At 35.3% G+C, this 18,731-nt stretch overlaps 2 protein-coding genes across 2 annotated transcripts in view; both read left to right on the top strand.

The window, feature by feature from the left end:
• aPKC (protein kinase C iota type) overlaps positions 1–18,731 on the top strand; it is a 271,760-nt gene that overhangs the window by 302 nt on the left and 252,727 nt on the right. The gene's annotated exons all lie outside the window — the stretch shown is intronic.
• The window catches only part of LOC140754141 (protein kinase C iota type-like), a 94,310-nt gene that overhangs the window by 11,427 nt on the left and 64,152 nt on the right, over positions 1–18,731 (top strand). The gene's annotated exons all lie outside the window — the stretch shown is intronic.

The raw sequence follows: 18,731 nt of genomic DNA, 5'->3' as shown, positions 1-18,731 counted from the left end.
AACATCGTGTGTTTCGACCTATATCTGCCTGTTCGCGTTATAGATGATATGAATTTTGTTTTGCTTTGGACCGTGTCGGATACGTACGATGTCTCTAGATATAAATGCACTATTATCCCGTGTTTATTGCCTGTGATAAACAGGCGTCGATCTCGTGTGAACTGGATTGCATTAAACAAGCCCTAATGTTTATGTGATGTTTTGTGCCGGTAAACGATAGTACTCGCCGTGTCCATGTTACAAAGCCCTGTGTACTATTTGAATGTATCGGTGTAATGATCGGTCATGTCCGTCTGTCTTTATGTGCGTGCAAACAAAGGATTTCTCTGTTATGTTATCTAACGTTGAGGAGAAACTTGCATGACAATATGTGTGATATGTTGATAATCGCGTCTTTGTACAGGTACAGTGTAGAGAAAGATGACATGATATACGCGAGTAATATATGGTGATACCACCGCACCTTATTCTTTAAAATTTTGAATATATCTGTCATTGGCTTCAGGTAAAACTTGTGCTATATAAAGTTGGACACATATGTCCATAGTCGGCAGTGATCACCTACTATCACACTGTAAGATTGTTTACTACTTAATTACTTTCTACTTAAAGTAAGACCTTACGAACAATTAGTATAAAAGCAAAAACCCACTGCTTAAAGATATAGCCTATGGTTACTCCCATAATCTAGACCCATGCAACGATATGTCATATGTTAAGGTCCGTCACGTCGTTTAGGCAATAGGGCCAAATTGAGATATTCATACATACATAAATATACTCGAAAAACATTACCCGCAGTCGGAAAAAAATACAATCGCGACACTTGAAATAGTCGCTCAGTTTTGAGTGTAATCGCCTTTGTAATTAGCTAGTAACACAGCGTTTAAATCGATGTTTAGTATCGGAATGTGTGTCATTCGATGTAAATGCTTTCTAAGGCGAGAGCGTAAAATTTCGAATGAAACGCAATGATCGTGTCAGCGTGTCTAAACAGAGTGCAGAACAGATGATAATGAATTCGGAATTACTTCAATATTTGCGCAACCGGCCAAATGTGGCTGACGTAGAGTGACTAAACGCATAGAGCGAGCCTACTTGGTTGAGAACAGTAGGCACATGTATGAACACCGTCATTAAGCGCGGGATAGGAAGGCGATAACGCTAATAACTGAAGTTCAAGGGTCGAGTTAGGTTCTTTTGTTGTTTTAATAGTAAATATCGTAATTCTGGTGAAATGTGTTGTAAAAACGAATAGTATGTTGCATTTCACAAATAGTTAAGATTATAGGTGGTGAAACTCTTTGTGGTTCGACTCCAGAGGCACCACCGTCACACCTATTTATGCGGTATAATAGCAGTAAAGCGCTGCTGTAATTAATGAAATGAAATTTATTTAAAGATTACTCACTCCTAACTAGAAAATTTAACCAGTTTTGACAATTGAAATAGTTGCATGAAAAAGTTATGCCACGTCTCCGTGCTAAAATGTCCCTAAAATATTTGAAATACTTATTTATTTATTTATGTAAATTACGCAGTATTACTTATTTATTCGTAAATTTTCTCTAAAAATGTTTTTTATACATCAGAATTCTAATCTATGGTTTAGGCCTGCGGAGGCACTTACAAATTGTCAGTTACATTATTTTTTCTTATATTAGCACCGCATTGAAACTGATCTTTACTTTGGTTTGGAGTATTGTAAGGGAGACATATTTATCGCAGTAGTTCCAACTTGGTCGTCAGGGTAGCAACACATTTATGAAGGATCTCAAGTACCACTGAACCAGATCCTTGTTTGCTACTTCTATAATAGAACATCTGGCCAAAATTCGTAACGAGGTTTTGGCTATGCTAGGTTATGAATGGACTCTATACTGATCATAGCTCATAGGTAGCTGACAAAACAAAGGCCGATATTGCCCCAGGCTGTAATGTCCGCTATAACGACGGCCAGCCAATTGATTTCGCAATACACCAAACTGATTTCAAACGCCGAGGGTCTTGCGAGGTCGTGTGTAATTTAATATTTAGTGTTTGTATCGAAGGTATATAAGGTTATTTCGCGTTACAGTTATCGAAACTGCTAGTATTTTTATTGACTATGGATTTATTTGATGAATAACTGCTATCTATCTATCTAGTGCTATAGATACAAAAATATCTGAAGAAAATATTATTTAAAAATACATCGTTATTTAGCTGGGCAAGATAGATAGATAGATATTCTTTATTGCACACTTCAACAGAACATAACAATGATATACAATTATATAGTTGATCGTATGCAATAGGCGGCCTTATCGCTAAGCAGCAATCTCTTCCAGACAACCTATGCATGGAAAAGTAAGGAAGATAGTGAGGAAAGTGGGAAGTGTGTATGAAGTTTGAGAAGGAATATGAAAGGTAACATAGTTAATATAGTACACACTGATAAATTAAACAAAAAGAAAGAAAAAAAACAGAAACAAGCACAGACGAATAAAGTAAAGCACATAAGAGAATAAATATTGATCATCTTAATTAGATATGTCATAAGTTCATAATTTTTTAAACATTTTTTTACACAAAGGGATAATATTTATAAGCTATAATAAGAGGATATTTAAAAGATTTTCATGTAAAAACTTTCATCTCGATTGATTAACAGTTGACATGTACGACTGACCGTCTTATTACCAATTGGTTATACTCGTGAATGGCTGTTCCTGTCCATATCCGGTGTATTTCTACTATATGCATGTCGGTAAGTTAAACTCAATTTCGTATAAATAAATATGTTTATATTATATTCCATATTTATTTTCACTTTCGCATTGAATATTTGCATGCCTAATTATGTCACACAGAACGTTATTATTGATATTTGGTCAGTTCTTGCGTCAAATGTTAACTGCCCCGCTATTGTGCGACTTTTTTTTACATCGTAACTCTTTTAGTTCGGACATTTTGAGGTACCAAAATCCGTTGCTAGGTCATTGCGCGAACACGTTTATTAACTTAGCCTACATTGGCAACAACGTAGCAACTAAACTATGCAGGCAGATAGCTTGATTATCTTGCGCCGAGGCAGCCATAACAATATTTTGTTAGGCCAACAGCCTCCCTTCATAACCTTGATCTCTGTCGGAATTGCGTGACTCATATACAGATGGTATACAGACTTGGACGTACCGGCAGCTCGTAATAAATGTAGGTATAAATGGTTATCATCACTTCTCAAATATGGTTTGAGAGCAATATGGTCTGTTTTAATTAGTTACAATTGGTTTCTGTATTTTCGCTTCTCGCTTCAGTCGTGATATCAAAATTTATGACTTATTACCATTTAGTAGTAGTAAGTCGTTCTGATAGCAAAATTATAGTTCGGCTTCGAAAAATGTGTAATATGTACATAAAAAGTACCTTTCCTATATGGAATTTCATCCAAATCCCTCAAAATACCATTCCGTAGAATTTTGAAATTACTCAAACGTATAAAGGGTTCGTTATGACAAAAAGTAAGATTATTAAAAAAAAAACAAAACGTGAATTTAGTTAGGATTAATGTAGTATTAACAACAACTGCTTCGAAAAAGTGAATATTTGGTTTATGCCAAAATTATTTACGTACTTATATATGATCCTAGTTACGAGCTTGTATTTATAAAAAAGGGATAATTATTATTAAAAAAAAGACAAACCCACTGAGTTTCTTACCGGATCTTTAAGAAAAATATTGCAACTGACAATTTGTAAGTGCCGTCGGTGGCCTATACAAAATAAATATATTTCATTTCATAATTGTAATACAAATAATATCCTCGTTATATTCCAATCTATAGTTACAATAGTTATCAAAGGTGTATTACGGTATTTTTAATTCTTCTGTTTTCCTTCCTTTACCAAAATTATTAGCATTATTCGTTCTTAACTATAGAGTTACTTATATAACTACATTTATTGCAGAACTGTATTTTGATGGAAAATTGTGACACGTGCGTAGCAATTGGCGATTAGACCCGCATGGCGGAGTGGTCACCATACAGGTCTGAGATATAGTGGGTTCCGAGTTCGATCCCCGGCCAGACAGATATCTTAATGACGAATTTAAAGTTCTGTTCTGATTTAGATTTATGTTTAAGATTATATTACTGTAGCCGAGTTTTTATGTGGTCAAAATTGTAGCTATTAAAAACAAGAAGATTTTTTTACAAGAATTTTCCAATTAGAATTTCGTAGAATTCTTTTGCGCACTTAATTTTTGTCGTCTGAGTTTTGATGCACTCTTGGCTCAGTAGTTAATCACGGGAAAAATGTACATCGTGAAATGTACGGTGATTTATCTTGCGCTTAAGAGAATCGTCCGGTACATTTTGACTAATGTTCGCCCAAGTTTCTAGGATTCCGCTTAAATGTACAAGTTGGGTTTTTTCTTACGCTGTATCTAGGTATGCCGGTTTTAAAGCAAAAACCTTGCATAAATGTTTTACTTAGATGTAAAGGTACGTGTACATTAGTGTAATAGAATAATAGAGTGAAATGAGACATACATGTAAATTTAAGTGGCTGCAAACCTATGTCCTACTATCGATTAGGGATTTCTCCATAATCGGGAGTGTTTGGGAGAGTAACGGAGTAGCCGTTACTCTGTTTTAATGTAAATTTGTGGAGTTAATTAATATAAGGAAAATTGTTACTATGCATCTTGGGATAGGAACATATTAGAAAATTTTCAATAACAACAAATGTTAACTGTGTTAATACCAGAAAGATTTCTAAGTTTAAGTTAAGATTCGAACTACTTCGCAACAATCCGCTACGTATTTTTTTAACCATGCAGTATAAATATATACCATTACCGAAATAATTTTAATCCTTACTTAATAGAGTGGATTTCCGCAGAGTAACGTCTAATACAATTAACTTTCTAAGTATAACTTCAAATCCACACACATGTTTTATTGAAACATTGTAAAATAATATGAAATTTACATTAGAATGTCATATGCGCGTGCGCAGTGTGTACGCGTTCTTATGACTAGTTCCAGTAAATGAGTACACACATGCGAGCGTAGTTAGTCTTGACCGACTGTTTAATGGTCTAACTTAAATACTTTACTAAATGCCAGTTAAAATTTAAATAAATCATGAGATATTTCATTGAGATATTTTGCAGTGATAGCCTGGTTAAGGAACACGGCCTCTCGATCGAGGGGTCCGAGGTTCAAATCCCAGGCACGCACCGCTGATTTTCAAATGTATGTGCGTATTAGAAATTAATTATCACTTGCTTAAACGGTGAAGGAAAACATCGTGAGGAAACCTGCCTACCTGAGAGATTTATAATAAAAAAAAATCTTAAAGGTATGTGAAGTCTACCAATACGCACTTGGCCAGCGCGGTGGACAATGGCCTGATCCTTCTCATTCTGAGAGGAGACCCGTGCCCAGTAGTGGGACAGTAATGGGTTGATGATGATGATGATGATGATGATTTTGCGTAAATTACCTACTAAGCATTTTGTACTAAAGCAGCGTGGTTTGATAAATATGGTACAATTTTTATCAGACTGCTGTGAAGTTAACTATCATTTGTTTAAACGGAGAAGGAAAACATCATAAGAGAATCTACACGCCTGAGAGTTCGTAAAAACGTCTCAAGGATATGTGAAGTTTATTAATCCATACTTGACCAGCCCGGTGGGCTATGGCCTAATCCACTATGCACTATGACGTCAATAGACAAGGGCTTTAGGTCATAGATCAGGGGAGCAAGGGGTTTAGATAAGCAACTCTTATGGAAATGTAAAATTAAAGATGGTAGAACCCTCTGTGGTTCGACTCCGGTGGCACCACCGCCACACCTATTTCTGCCTAATAACAGCATTGTTAAGCGCTGCTGTGTTCTAGTTTGAAGGGTGTGGTAACTGAGACTCGGATAGGAATCTTATCTTATCTGGGGTTCAATACAGCTGTCTATCAGCGGCAGTAGCCAGTTACCATCAGGTTGACCAGCAGCTCGCTTGCTACTCTTATATTAAGAAAACAAGCACCTCATACGGAAAATTTAATGCTTTTATGTAGATTTAACTGCACGTTGTCTATCTGTTACCTAGTACTTTTAAGCAGTTATTTCTAACTACGAGAATATTACAAGAAGGACTTTTTTATACGAGTAGTATATCGTTTTAAATTTTGTCGGCGTCGAGTGAAAAAAATAGCGAACAAAGCTTTCATACTTACTTTGCCGTTACGTCAACAAAGAGTGCTCCATTAATCAACATCTTTTATACGAGAAAGAAGTTCAATGGTGAAGTAAAGTACCAATACTGGAGAAAATTGTTTAACTGTAAATAAATAGGCGGGCGATGAACAAAGTGAAAAATAAAGCCGGCTTTGTTTGCCGCTGGAGTAAGAAGTGGGTTGTTGTTTTTTGTGTGACGAGGTGAAAATAATTTGAGGTCAATTTGCGCTCGTTATTAATATTCGATCTGTCTAATGTTTTTAACCAATGAACAAAATTTGAGAATGTTTGCCCACTTAAAATTGTTAAATTTCGAAATTTCTTAGTGGGGGCAAAATGGGATAGATTGTTTTTTAATCACGGATTAGTTCTTACTAGAGACATCGGATGTCTGTCGACCTCTAATAAGATTTGAGTTGTAGTTGAGGTACAACAGGAAACTTGTACATGTATGAGGAGGGCAGTGACCACTTAAATAGATGGTCATACTCAGTTATACCTTCTACTACTTACTCAAAAAGTAGCTTTGGAAACCCATATTTAAGGAAGCAACGCATTGGTCTGGACCTCAGGAACGTCCCTTGTTCTATTTGAAGGTTACTGATATTTATTTATTTATTATATCCATGGGCAGTAGTGATCACTTAAGATATTTTCTTTAGTGATATATGGTGCAGGCATAGATTAGTATAGATACTTCGCCGCCTTGAAATTGAATGAAGCCACAAACGGCTTATTAGTAAGTTCTTTTTTTGAATTCTTGACAAATAAAAACATTTTTAGAGAATGCATAATTTAGATAATAAATAATTATTTCAAATATTTTAGGGACATTTTAGCACGGAGACGTGGCAAAACTTTTTTACGCAACTATTTCAATTCTCAAAACTGGGTACATTTCTTGTTAGGAGTGAGTAATCTTTACTAATCTATGTGTGCAGGTTATTTTAAAATGAATTATACATGAAGTATTTATATAGAGCCTATATTATAGACAGTAATTATAGGAAAAGTCTATAATTATATTGTTATTATCGTACCAATTGGCTTCGAACGATTTGTATTACTACCTTACCGTCGTAATTAATTGTATAGTAATATCAACGTCAAGGTTCTTCCTTTTAAGATTTTTCAAGCTTTTGTTAACCAGCTATGATTATATAGCTTTTATACTGTTACTAGGTACGTATAGGACAAGTCATGCAACGAAATTTATAACTTCCACTTAATTGAATAGGTACTATGAGATTGTGATGTGGATCTGATGATGCTGGACGTAGAAACATTTTAATTAAACGGTATCTTCATCATGTTTGAAGGTGGTAGAACCCTCGGAGGTTCGACTCTGGTGGTACCACTCCCACACCTATATCTGCCTAATAACAACAGTGTTAAGCATTGCTGTCTTTTGATTTAAAGGGTGTGGTAAGGGAGATATACTTATTCTAGGCATTTCAGCTTAGTCCTCAGACTTAGTGGTGCATCTGTGGCTTACTTCGTGTAGGAATCATCTTATCTGGAGTTGATTACAGATGTCCATATGCGGCAGTAGACACTTACCTTCATCTGAAGGACCATCTGGTCAACACGCTTATCTGTAACTCTTATATTATAAAAAAAAGAAATGTATAGGTGTGTGCTCCATCTCGAATAATGGATACCAGTTCTAATACATGAGATAAATAAAATATTATTTTATACTATCCTTATGTTTAGTAAGAATTTGTTGCGGTTAAGGATACTGTTATGTAAATATTTTTGTGATAATCTTTATATGAACGCAATACTTTTTGTTTACATCGAGCCATCCAAACAAAAGCCTTTGTGCTAAATGTAGACATTGCGTCAAAATTTGGGAACAAGTATCCGTCGGAATTGTTGATGCGTTATACGTCTAATCAGATATGTTCATTAATTTTTTAGGGCTTTTTAAGATGTAATTGAGGAGTCAAAATCTAAAGTAGCATCGTGAAGTGGTTGACTATGAGTAAGTCGTAATAGTGCTGAAGTTAAGACTAAAACTGGAGGCGGAATAAGTGTCTCAATCTCTTTTTCTATCTCTATCTTTCTCTATCTGCGGTCGGCCACATATGCCCCACTACCCCTTTTTCTGTTTACGAGGGGGAAACCTCCAAAAGGTACCCGATGCCGTGGGAGCGACACAGGGTTATGTGGGACCCCCAAAGACTATTTTGGAACGCCTCGGATAAGTATGTCTCCCTTATCACACGTTTCAAACCGGAAATATGTGGGGTGGTGACGCCTGAGTCGAACCACAGAGGGTTCTACAACCTTCATGGTGATGGTGACGGTGCTTCCGCGGTCACAACACCATTTTTATGGGCCTACAATACAAGTTCAAGCGCTGGTTCTAAACTCCAATTAATTAACTTGACTTAATTAGATTTCGTGAATTTTACTGAGAATTCTTAGCTTATATTTGTCAGTGTTATAATTGACAAGTTGTTAACTTGAATTCACTTACTTAATGAACCAATTAGATTTTATAAGAATATTAGATACTTGTGTACATGTATGTATGTATGTGTACTGTTTCATCTTATAAACGTAAATTTGCAATACTGTGGCACCGCTCATTTGGAGGTCAGATTATTTAATCTCTGCTTATTCCAATTGGAATCGGACACCGAATCTCAGTCTTACACGTAGGTATCATATTTAGTTGAAAACGTACAAACTAGTTCTTGTGTAGACAGTTTTTATCGAGTTTGGTATAAACCAACAGAATTTTCCTCACTAACATCGATGTTGTTATAAAAATCGATATTATTATATAATATAAAATAATAAAGATGTAATTTTTTTTTATCGTACAATAGGCTTACGTTTGACTGCAACCTTACCTGATGTTGAGCAAGATGCAGTCTTAGACAAAACACGCTTGCCTAGAAGAAATAATATATATAATATATAGTATAATCTATAATAATGTTGTTGTTACTGAGGAAAATTATTATTTTTTCGGACCTTAATTATGTATGTGTAAATAGATTAATTAAAATATCTGCGTGTTTTCCTTCTGCGTTAGATGAATATTCATCAGCCTAACTTATTTCGTAATTAATAATTAATTTGAAGTATAGTTAGTACATTTGTTTAGAGCGCGCATATGGTTAGAAATGACATATCCTTGGGCATGTTATGCAAAGATAAGCAATGCCAATCTGATTCAGCAATATAAGTATCTCATAAGTAAATACGGAAAATATAAATGTCCTCAAAATATTTAAGTATTAAGATTAATATGTATTTCGTTTGACACAAGACCTGGAAAAGATCGTTGAGCTGACGGTCAACCTCCAGTAAGGAGAGGCACTTTAAGAAGAAGAAGAAGATTAGTATCAAAATATCTAAACTTCTATAAATAAAATAAAATAAAATAAAATAAAATAAAATAAAAATAAAAATAGCCTTTATTTGTAGAAGTACAGAACATAACATACAAAAATCTTGCAAAGTTTAATGAAAAATGTTTTATAAAATCTGAAAACTTAACTCTTTGATATCTTATACTATACAAATATAATAGTTCTCCTATATAATGTCTCTGACTTCAACGTGCCTCTTGGCATAGGCCTCCTCTAGCTGTTTCCATTGCTTCCTATCTAGCGCAACCCTTCTCCAATATGGTCCGGCTGTAAGCCTTAGCTCATCTTCCCATCTTCTTATCTGTCTCCCTTTTTTTCTTTTGCCGTTTCTCGGATACCAGTTTGTAACTGCTGTACTCCATTTTCCTTGCTTATCTCTTATCATGTGACCCGTCCAGCTCCACTTCAGTTTATCAATTCGTGTTAAAATATCGGTAACTTTAGTTTTCTCTCTTATTTCGTAAATCCTTACTCTATCTGTTTTCTTGATGCCAATGATGCTTCTTTCCATTGCACGTTGAAAATTTTGTAGTTTATTTCGGTGAGCTTGAGTGAGAGCCCATGTCTCGCACCCGTAGGTAATACATGGGAGAATGCACATGTCATATATTTTACCTTTTATATTCATGCACAAATCCTGACTTTTCATGATTTGCTTCAGCGACCAATACTTTTTCCATCCATTTGCAATACGTTTGTTAACTTCTTTTGTCATTTGGTCGCGAGGCGAAATAATTTGTCCCAGGTATACATATTCATCCACGTACTCAAGTATGTGTTTCTCTACGGTTATTTCGACATGTTTGCTATTGGTCATTAACTTGGTTTTTTCGGTGTTTATTGAGAGCCCCGCCCGTTTACTTTCTTTTAATAATTCTTGGATCATACGATCAAGGTGTCTTGGGTTTTCTTCAAACAACACTAAATCGTCTGCAAATCTTAAGTGGTTGAGACGGGTACCATTGATGTTCAGACCATATTCTTCCCAATTAAGTGTTCTAAAAAATGCTCTCCAGGACGCATGCAAATATTTTTGGGGACAATGGGTCTCCCTGCTTCGTACCTCTTCTAATAGGGAATGTATCTCCTAGTGATTCCAGTTGTACTCTCGCTTCACTTATTGAGTATATTTTTTTAATTATGTTTATGTACACCCTGTTTACACCTTGTTCTTCTAGGCTCTCCCAAATTCGATCGTGATCTAGACTATCAAATGCCCTGGAATAGTCTATAAAAGCCAAGTAGAGGCTTTTGTTGTACTCATTGTATTTTTCTAAAAGTTGTTTGACAGTATGTATATGGTCTATAGTAGAGAAGTTCTTGCGGAACCCTGCCTGCTCTACGGGCTGGTTTTCGTTTAATATGTTAGTGATTCTGCCGAGTATAACTTTTGCAAATATTTTATACACATTGGATATTAAACTGATCGGACGATAGTTACCAATATCGTCTCTATCTCCTTTTTTATGAAGTAATATTATATGAGACATTGTCCATTGGCTCGGAATTATACCTGAGGTCAAAATGTTGTTGAATATTTTTGTCAGTATCGGGCACACCTGTTGAATCGTACCCTGTAAGAGTTCATTAGTGATTTTATCAGGCCCCGGAGATTTTTCAGATTTTTGACTTTTTATTGATTTTTCTACTTCTTCTTGTAATATTGCTGGCTCTTCCATTATTTCGATATTTTTACATTGAATGGGTTCAGCTATATGTATTTTTGCTTTTGCAATACTTGTTTTCTTAACTTCTATACTGCAAGTTTTTTATTTTGTCTGTTGTATTAACTGACATGTCCTTTTGATCTCGCGTCTAATCCAATGTTACAGCTGATCCGTACCACGTGTTCCGCTACTTTCACTTAAGGCTATATGATCTTCTACAAAAAAGGCTTTAGATTCAGAGGTCATACGGTTGAAATTTACAATTTACAAGTAGTCGATTTAAACGAGTTAAAACTGGGGATAAAATAACTTTTGTTTCAACGTTATAAGACACCATTTCATTGTTATACCAACGTAATAATCGATCAACTGGGTAAATATAATGTTTTAATACATTACCGCTTAAGTTCATAAGCTTATATAATAAAAGTTTATTGAACGAGCAATGGAAATACTATAAGCGATAAGGTAACTCTGAACAAACCCGTGGTAGGCAGTTCTGCTTCAATGACATTGAATGATATATGTGTGTCACTTTCTACACCATGTTTATTTATCAGTGTGCGAGTGGGACAGCAACATCCCAGTTTGTCTAGACTTTATGGAGGTCTGTTTGAGTACTTTGATTGAGTGAAAGTCTTATTATTCGCTTTCTATCCGCAGGAGCTTTTAAAACAATTAGACTATAAGTGTATTGAGTTAATGGGTGATAGCAAAAAACATAAGATTAAGTATCTAGTAAGAAAATAATATAGTAAAAATATCAGATAGATAGTACAGACAATATAAATAATGGAACTGAGTCACAGTAGAACTGTAAAATGGATAAAAACTAGTAAATTGACTCATCTTAGATAAGCCAAAAAATCCCAATGAATGCATTGGCAACTGGACTTAGTAAAATAAGTAGAAAGAAGACTTAGAAAAATAAATAAATACCTTTTCATTGCGCTTTATAATGTTATCGTCAACATCAATCCACTGTCTTATAGTTGGGCAAGGGTCTCCTCTCAAAATGACGAGCTTAAACCATAGTTCACCGCACTAGCCAAGTGCGAATTGGTAGACTTCACACACCCTTAAGAACATTTATTTTTCGAACTCTCAGGCGTGTTTTTTCACTACACATGTTTTCTTTTACTGTTTAAGCAAGATAATTAATTGCTAATACGCACTTTGCTAACTTTGCAAATTTAGAGGTGCTTTGAATTTGAACATCAGATCTCCAAACGAGTAGTAGCCATTAGGCCATCAGCCTAGACGATCAATAATCTCTACCATAAGGTGTGTAGTCTCCACTTATTCGAATATGTCACCACATGTCATTGGAAATTAGAAACCATTGGACAAGAAGCAAGAAACGCTTTATGCGTTCGATTGTTTCGTCGTGATATGTGAATGTTCGCACGGTTTGGTCGTTGCGGATTACTATAAATACACACAATGAGGTGCATTTGAATGGCGATCGTTGAACTTCGGCAGTGCCTAATGTTTGTGCACAAATGTATGGGTTACGTTGCTTAGAGGTTATCAGGAGTCGTATTTTGATAAGTTGTATTGATACCGTGTGCGAATGCCTTGAGAATCTTATAGAATAACCTAAAACTAGAAATCCCAATAAAATAAACTAAGTCTATTTTTTGTAGTTTAGTCATTGTACTTGAAATTAATTGAATACCTACTATACTTTAATTCTCAATAATCTAATTGTGTGTACAGTAGTTCAAAACCAAAGAGTTAGTAACGCACGATCTTTCTTATTTCACAGCAACTTTGAAATTGAAATGGAATGAAAATATGCAATATGAACTATCATTAAAGCCGGTGTTGAATTGACAGGAGCTAACCAAAAGAAATGGAGGAAAATTAGAAGTACAAATATAATCGTACAATCGCATCGTCTGATCCAAGCCTAAACTGATACTATCAAACTTTAGCGTATCGGTCGGTTATTATATTTGCATATTTCCTGCCCTAAATCATATCCTCTTTGCGATGGGAAGTAGAATAGTAAACGAGTCCGTTTCGTATGATGAGGCTTCCTTTAGATTGATATCAGCCACATAATTGCTAGTTTGATTTCTGACTTGTTCTCTATCATTAATAATGAAAGTGGATTTTGGTTAGCGGAAGTTAGTCGATTTTTGAAGTAATAATTATGCCTGCATGCCTTTATTTTTATGAGTAAAGGAATTGTTTTTAAAGATTAAAGATTGAATGACTTATTAAACATAGCTTAAATTTGTCGGTGTAGAAGGTTGGAGTTGCCACTGAAGTGCGACATGATTTCTATATGACACTGAAAGTTATAAAATGTTATTGAAAATTTAGACCCTGAGGACCCTTACTTACTAGTAGAATAAATCATCTGTTAACCATATATTTCATAATGATGTTGATAATATTTTTTTGGGATTTTACTGTCATGCTTTCGAACATAAATATAAGGTTTTCGCCGTGATACATTTAGGCCTGAAATTAAGAATTGTCTTTACAAACATTTTTTTCCTTCAATTACATAAACAGACACCCTCGCTGCAGTAGCCATATTAATGTTGTCTGCGTCATCCTGACATTAATTCGGAAATGTGAATTCAAAATATCGGTGGAATGGAAGAATCTAAATTGTCGCGTAAACACATTTTATCTTCGTATTTGGCTCAGACCTCTCAACAGGGTCTTTGTATCGAAAAGGGCAGATTTATCAGTCTCTTCCCGGACGAAATGTTTCTATTTTTGTCAAACGTGTACTTTACGTAGAGAAGGTAAAAATAAACTCCTAATATTGTACTAAAGGTTTGGTCTGTAGCAACTGTTATATCACATCAGTCAAATAGATCTAATGTAACGCCTCACCTAAGACTAATGTTGGATTAATGTGTAGTGTGATTGAGCAAGCTGATTAGTGTGTAGTTGAAGTCAATCAGGATGCAGATTGCAGTATGATACCAACTTTGTTGAAATTCACAAATTTCGACGTGATAAAGTCAAGAATGAAATAAAATGGCGACCACTGGTGTGATTCAAGCAATACTAAATCTCATGATCACATTTCACTCTTTTTATACTAACAAAGTTAAATAGCATTAAATTCATAATTTCTTTCCTAAGAAAAATGTCTCGTAAGAAAATATCATGTAATAAACATAAAATTTTAATACGATAGCTAACTGTATCAGTGACTGACAATTAGGAGTCCATTTCGATACTTCCTCTGGTTTCATACCTAGGGTAAAGGTCACCCCGTTGCGCAAACTTCAGTTCAGATAACGCTTTGGTTAGCAAGATAGAATTAAGATGGGATTGGATGGTTTATTACATTGGACACCCGGCTGTGTGGTGAATACTATCAAAGTGATATAAAATGTCCCGTGGATCTAAATTCGCATTAGGCTAAGTGGGTTTATTGATGAAAGAACCGGTGGCCGGGTTACTTACGGTGACATCCGAAAGGTATAATGGAAGTGAGGATCTAATGCCTATAGCTGGAATAAATGTATCGATAGAAAGGTATTTAGAGGAAAACATTAGGAATGAAACATAGAAGGATAAGTTTAGATTTGACAAATCAGTATCTGTCGAAAGTTTTTATAGTCCATTTCTAAGCAAGGCACGACTATTTTTTTTTAACGGTTATTAGCAACCTATGCGTATGACAGTAGAAACTTATAGGACATTGTTATGTCGGTGCATTGTATTTGGTCTCTATGCTTTATGGTTCAACGATGTGAAGGTTCAAAGGGGTAGAATTTTCTGTAATAATGTCTACTGCAGTGTTCTTGATGTGGTCCTGAATAGCATGGTAACTTTATATTGACGTTATTTATATTTTTGTATTTATTATCTATCTATTATGTCTTAAGTTTCATATAGAAGAACAAATACGAGGCAGCGCAAGTCCTTAGTGGTATCCGATTTTAGGTAGAACTCCAACTCTTATGTGGAGTGAACTACAGGTATCCATGGGCAGTAGTCGCCGCATACTATCAGCCCGTTTGCTACTAGTATATATGTCATAATAAAGTTTTTATAAAAAAAATATTAGTGGCCCTTAATTTTCTTACCTTTGTTGCCAATACGTTAAGAGAGAGAAGAGAAGAGTAACTTTTATTTGTTTTAATAAATTGCTTGGAGTAAATATATCAATAGAAAATGTCGGTGATGCTGACGACCCATCAAAAATCGGTTGCTTTCCACTTTTCGCGGCGATGTGTCTCTAAGCGAGTGTCATTTTCTATAGGAAGCTGGTGAATGAGTGGCATTAGGCCCTTGCAGTACAATGATTGATTGCTACCGTGCACTGGCTCGTAACTCGCTTCAATGATGTGTTTTAGGGCGAACTGATTATTTTCGTGCGTTTTGAAATATAAGCGTTTCCATGTAGTTTTACCTGAATTTCTTTTAATCCATCACCAGTTTGAGATATGGACAGTTTTACTATTTCCTACTCAGTACTTCCACTAACACTTTTGGAATAAAATTGCTACATATTCGTAGTATTTACCCCACTTTCATATACCCGTATGTACATTCGCTTAAGCGTATAAATTTTTAATCCGACCATAAATAACGCTACAAAATAAAGTAGTTCAGATGTTATTTTTAGCTAGACTGGGTCGTAATATGCGAAAAAAACTGGATTGACAACGTTTTGCGGCTCGCCTAGCGCCGCGCTCCAGCGAGCGCCGAAATGTAGTCTTAAATGTATCCTGAATTACACTACAAATGTATTTTTTTATTTAAAAAATAAAGCAGTGAATAAAATTGCTTAGTAAAAAATATAATTTATGAAGTTAAAATGGTTTCCTTAATCCACGAGAATGGTTTCAAATTTAAAACCGGTTCGTGTTTTGTTTGAGTATGACGTAAAAAGTAATGGATCTATTTTAATGCTACATTTTTTTTATTAAGTACCACGTAGCAAATAAAGCAAGTATCAAACCAAGGCCTATCAGTAAGTTGTATCAATAAGTTGTGTATCAACGTGATGTCTGAAATTCACTATATTTTGAACCAAAACGGTACCACTTTTGGGAACGGTAAATAGAATTCTTCGCGGTTAAACATTGATGCAACCAGCAACCTATACCTGAATTTGCCCTACAATTACCAACTTAGTCCCCAGGGGCAGAAATTTTGGGCAATATTTGGGAACCACCGTCAGTTATACTGCATACTCTTTTTCTGGTACATTAAAAGACAGCGCTACTCTTAAACATACGAGGGTGCGTTTTTAAGTTCGCGGAATGAGGGACAAGGAGTGAAAATAAAATGTCAAAATTATTTTTCTTTTTCTACATATTCTCCTGCAAGACGAATACATTTTTAAGATCTTTGTATTAACTTATTTAAACCCTCATAAAAAATTTTTCGTCCTTGTCGGAAAAATTGCGTCCTTAACTTCTTCGTCTGTAGAAAATTTATTTCCACGAAGCTCTTTTTTCATTTTTGGAAAGAGATAATAATCGCTGGGAGCCAGGTCTGGCCTATAGGGTGGGTGATTTAAAATATCAAAGCTCACCTTATACAGGGCAGCCAGTGCAATACGGCTTTTGTGTACGGGCGCATTGTCGTGCAACAGCAGGACACCTCTGGTTGATTTTCCCCGCCTTTTTTCTTTGATGGCTTCTTTTAACCGCTCCAGGATAGTTGCGTAATATTCTCCGGTTATAGAGACACCTTTATCTTTATAATCTATTAACAAAATTCCTTCTGAATCCCAAAAGACTGTCGCCATGAATTTTCCGGCCGATTGTGACACCTTAAACCTTTTAGGAGGTGCTGTACCCTTTTTATGCCACTGCATGAAGTCTTGTTTAGACTCAGGTTCATAATGGTAAACCCAAGTTTCATCTCAAGTAACAATTCGATTCAATACAATATCTTTATCTTCTCCACAGAGGTCCAAAAACGCACGGGAACATTCAACGCGCTGTTGTTTTTGAGGCGGCGTGAGCATTCTCGGCACCCACCGCGCGCTGACCTTAGTCATGCCAAGATGGTCATGCAGAAATTTAAAAATGCTTGTATCCGATACTCCAACCATTTCTGCAAGCTGTTCCTTCTTTAGCCGAGCATCTTCCAGTACTAATTTTTCGACTTTCGCCATCGTTTCCGGAGTGGTCACCTCAACAGACCGTCTGGGTCGTGGGTCGTCTTCAAGTGAATCCCTGCCTAGCTTAAAAAGGTTGTTCCACTTGTAAACCATCGTTTTTCCAGGGCAAGAGTCCCCGTAAACCGATGACATCTTTTCCATTATGATTTGCACAGACTTTCCTTGCTTGGTAAGGAACTTTATAACGGCGCGATGCTCGATTTTCCCCATACTTTAATTTTTTTTCCGGATTGAGTTGTTTAATTGTCGATAGTTTTAAAACTAATGATGCAATTGTGATAAAACTTTATATTTATACTATTTATGAGTCACTTAACACGTACCGCCCTTAACAAGCCCGCTATCATCCCTCCAACCCCGCCATTCCGCGGACTTAAAAACGCGCCCTCGTACATAAAAAATTCCGTGACCTTTAATATTTCTCATTGTACACGCTCATAACACCATAAAATCATTACAACTGACGTGATTTACGCATACTAGTAATACATTTGCACGTGCGTTACTATCGGATAATTAGAAGCGGATGATCCAATAATTCTCTGAATGGCAATTGAGCGGCTCATTTACATGGATATCCTGTGTGAGCACCTGTTATGTCATAATGGAAATTACTACGTTGGTACGTTGCGTTTGGTGATCTAAGCTTTATGGTTGTACGATGTGAAGGTTCAAAGGTACTTGAATGTTCTGTGCTTCTATTGCCGTGGCAACCTTTTGTGTGTTCTTGTTTGAAAAGTATAATATGTTATGTAATGTTGAATTTGTCCAAATTTTTATATATTTATCTCTTTTCTCTTCAAAACAATGTTAGTAAAACCTTGTTAACGGCTAAAACGATTTTTCCGAGTTTTTCATTTAAATATTAAGCAAAGGATCACCTACTTACGAAGTACATAACACTACAATACAAAAACTATTATTATATATAATACATAAACTATAATTATATTCTATATACCCAATTAACTATATAAGGTTTTTATATCCAATTGATTGCGTATGTTATAGCTAATACAGTAATCGTTCTTGGTATGTTTTAATTAACATTTTTCCATATAAAACAGTAATTTGTTGTAAATCCATAAAAAGGTTCCTTATTATGGAGGTAAAAGTTTGTTTGATTTTCTTTCATTATTTTTTATAAGGATTACATGTGGAATAAATGAAATGGTTCCACTCTATTTGGCATAAATACGATCATGCAACGGTTTTCTTTTAGATTTACTGCAATTGCATGTTAAAAGCTTATAATTATTTTAGAAAAGTGCTATAGAAATAAAATAAATTTAATAAATAGTTACAAGGATTTGAATGGAATGGAATGATGTA

This window comes from Epargyreus clarus, unplaced genomic scaffold (assembly GCF_041222505.1).
Source record: "Epargyreus clarus isolate Ecla_fem2 unplaced genomic scaffold, WU_Ecla_fem_2.2 ptg000027l, whole genome shotgun sequence".
In the NCBI taxonomy this organism is placed as follows: Eukaryota; Metazoa; Arthropoda; class Insecta; order Lepidoptera; family Hesperiidae; genus Epargyreus; species Epargyreus clarus.
Note: the sequence above shows the minus strand (reverse complement) of the source record. Positions and strands in the feature narration are given on the sequence as shown.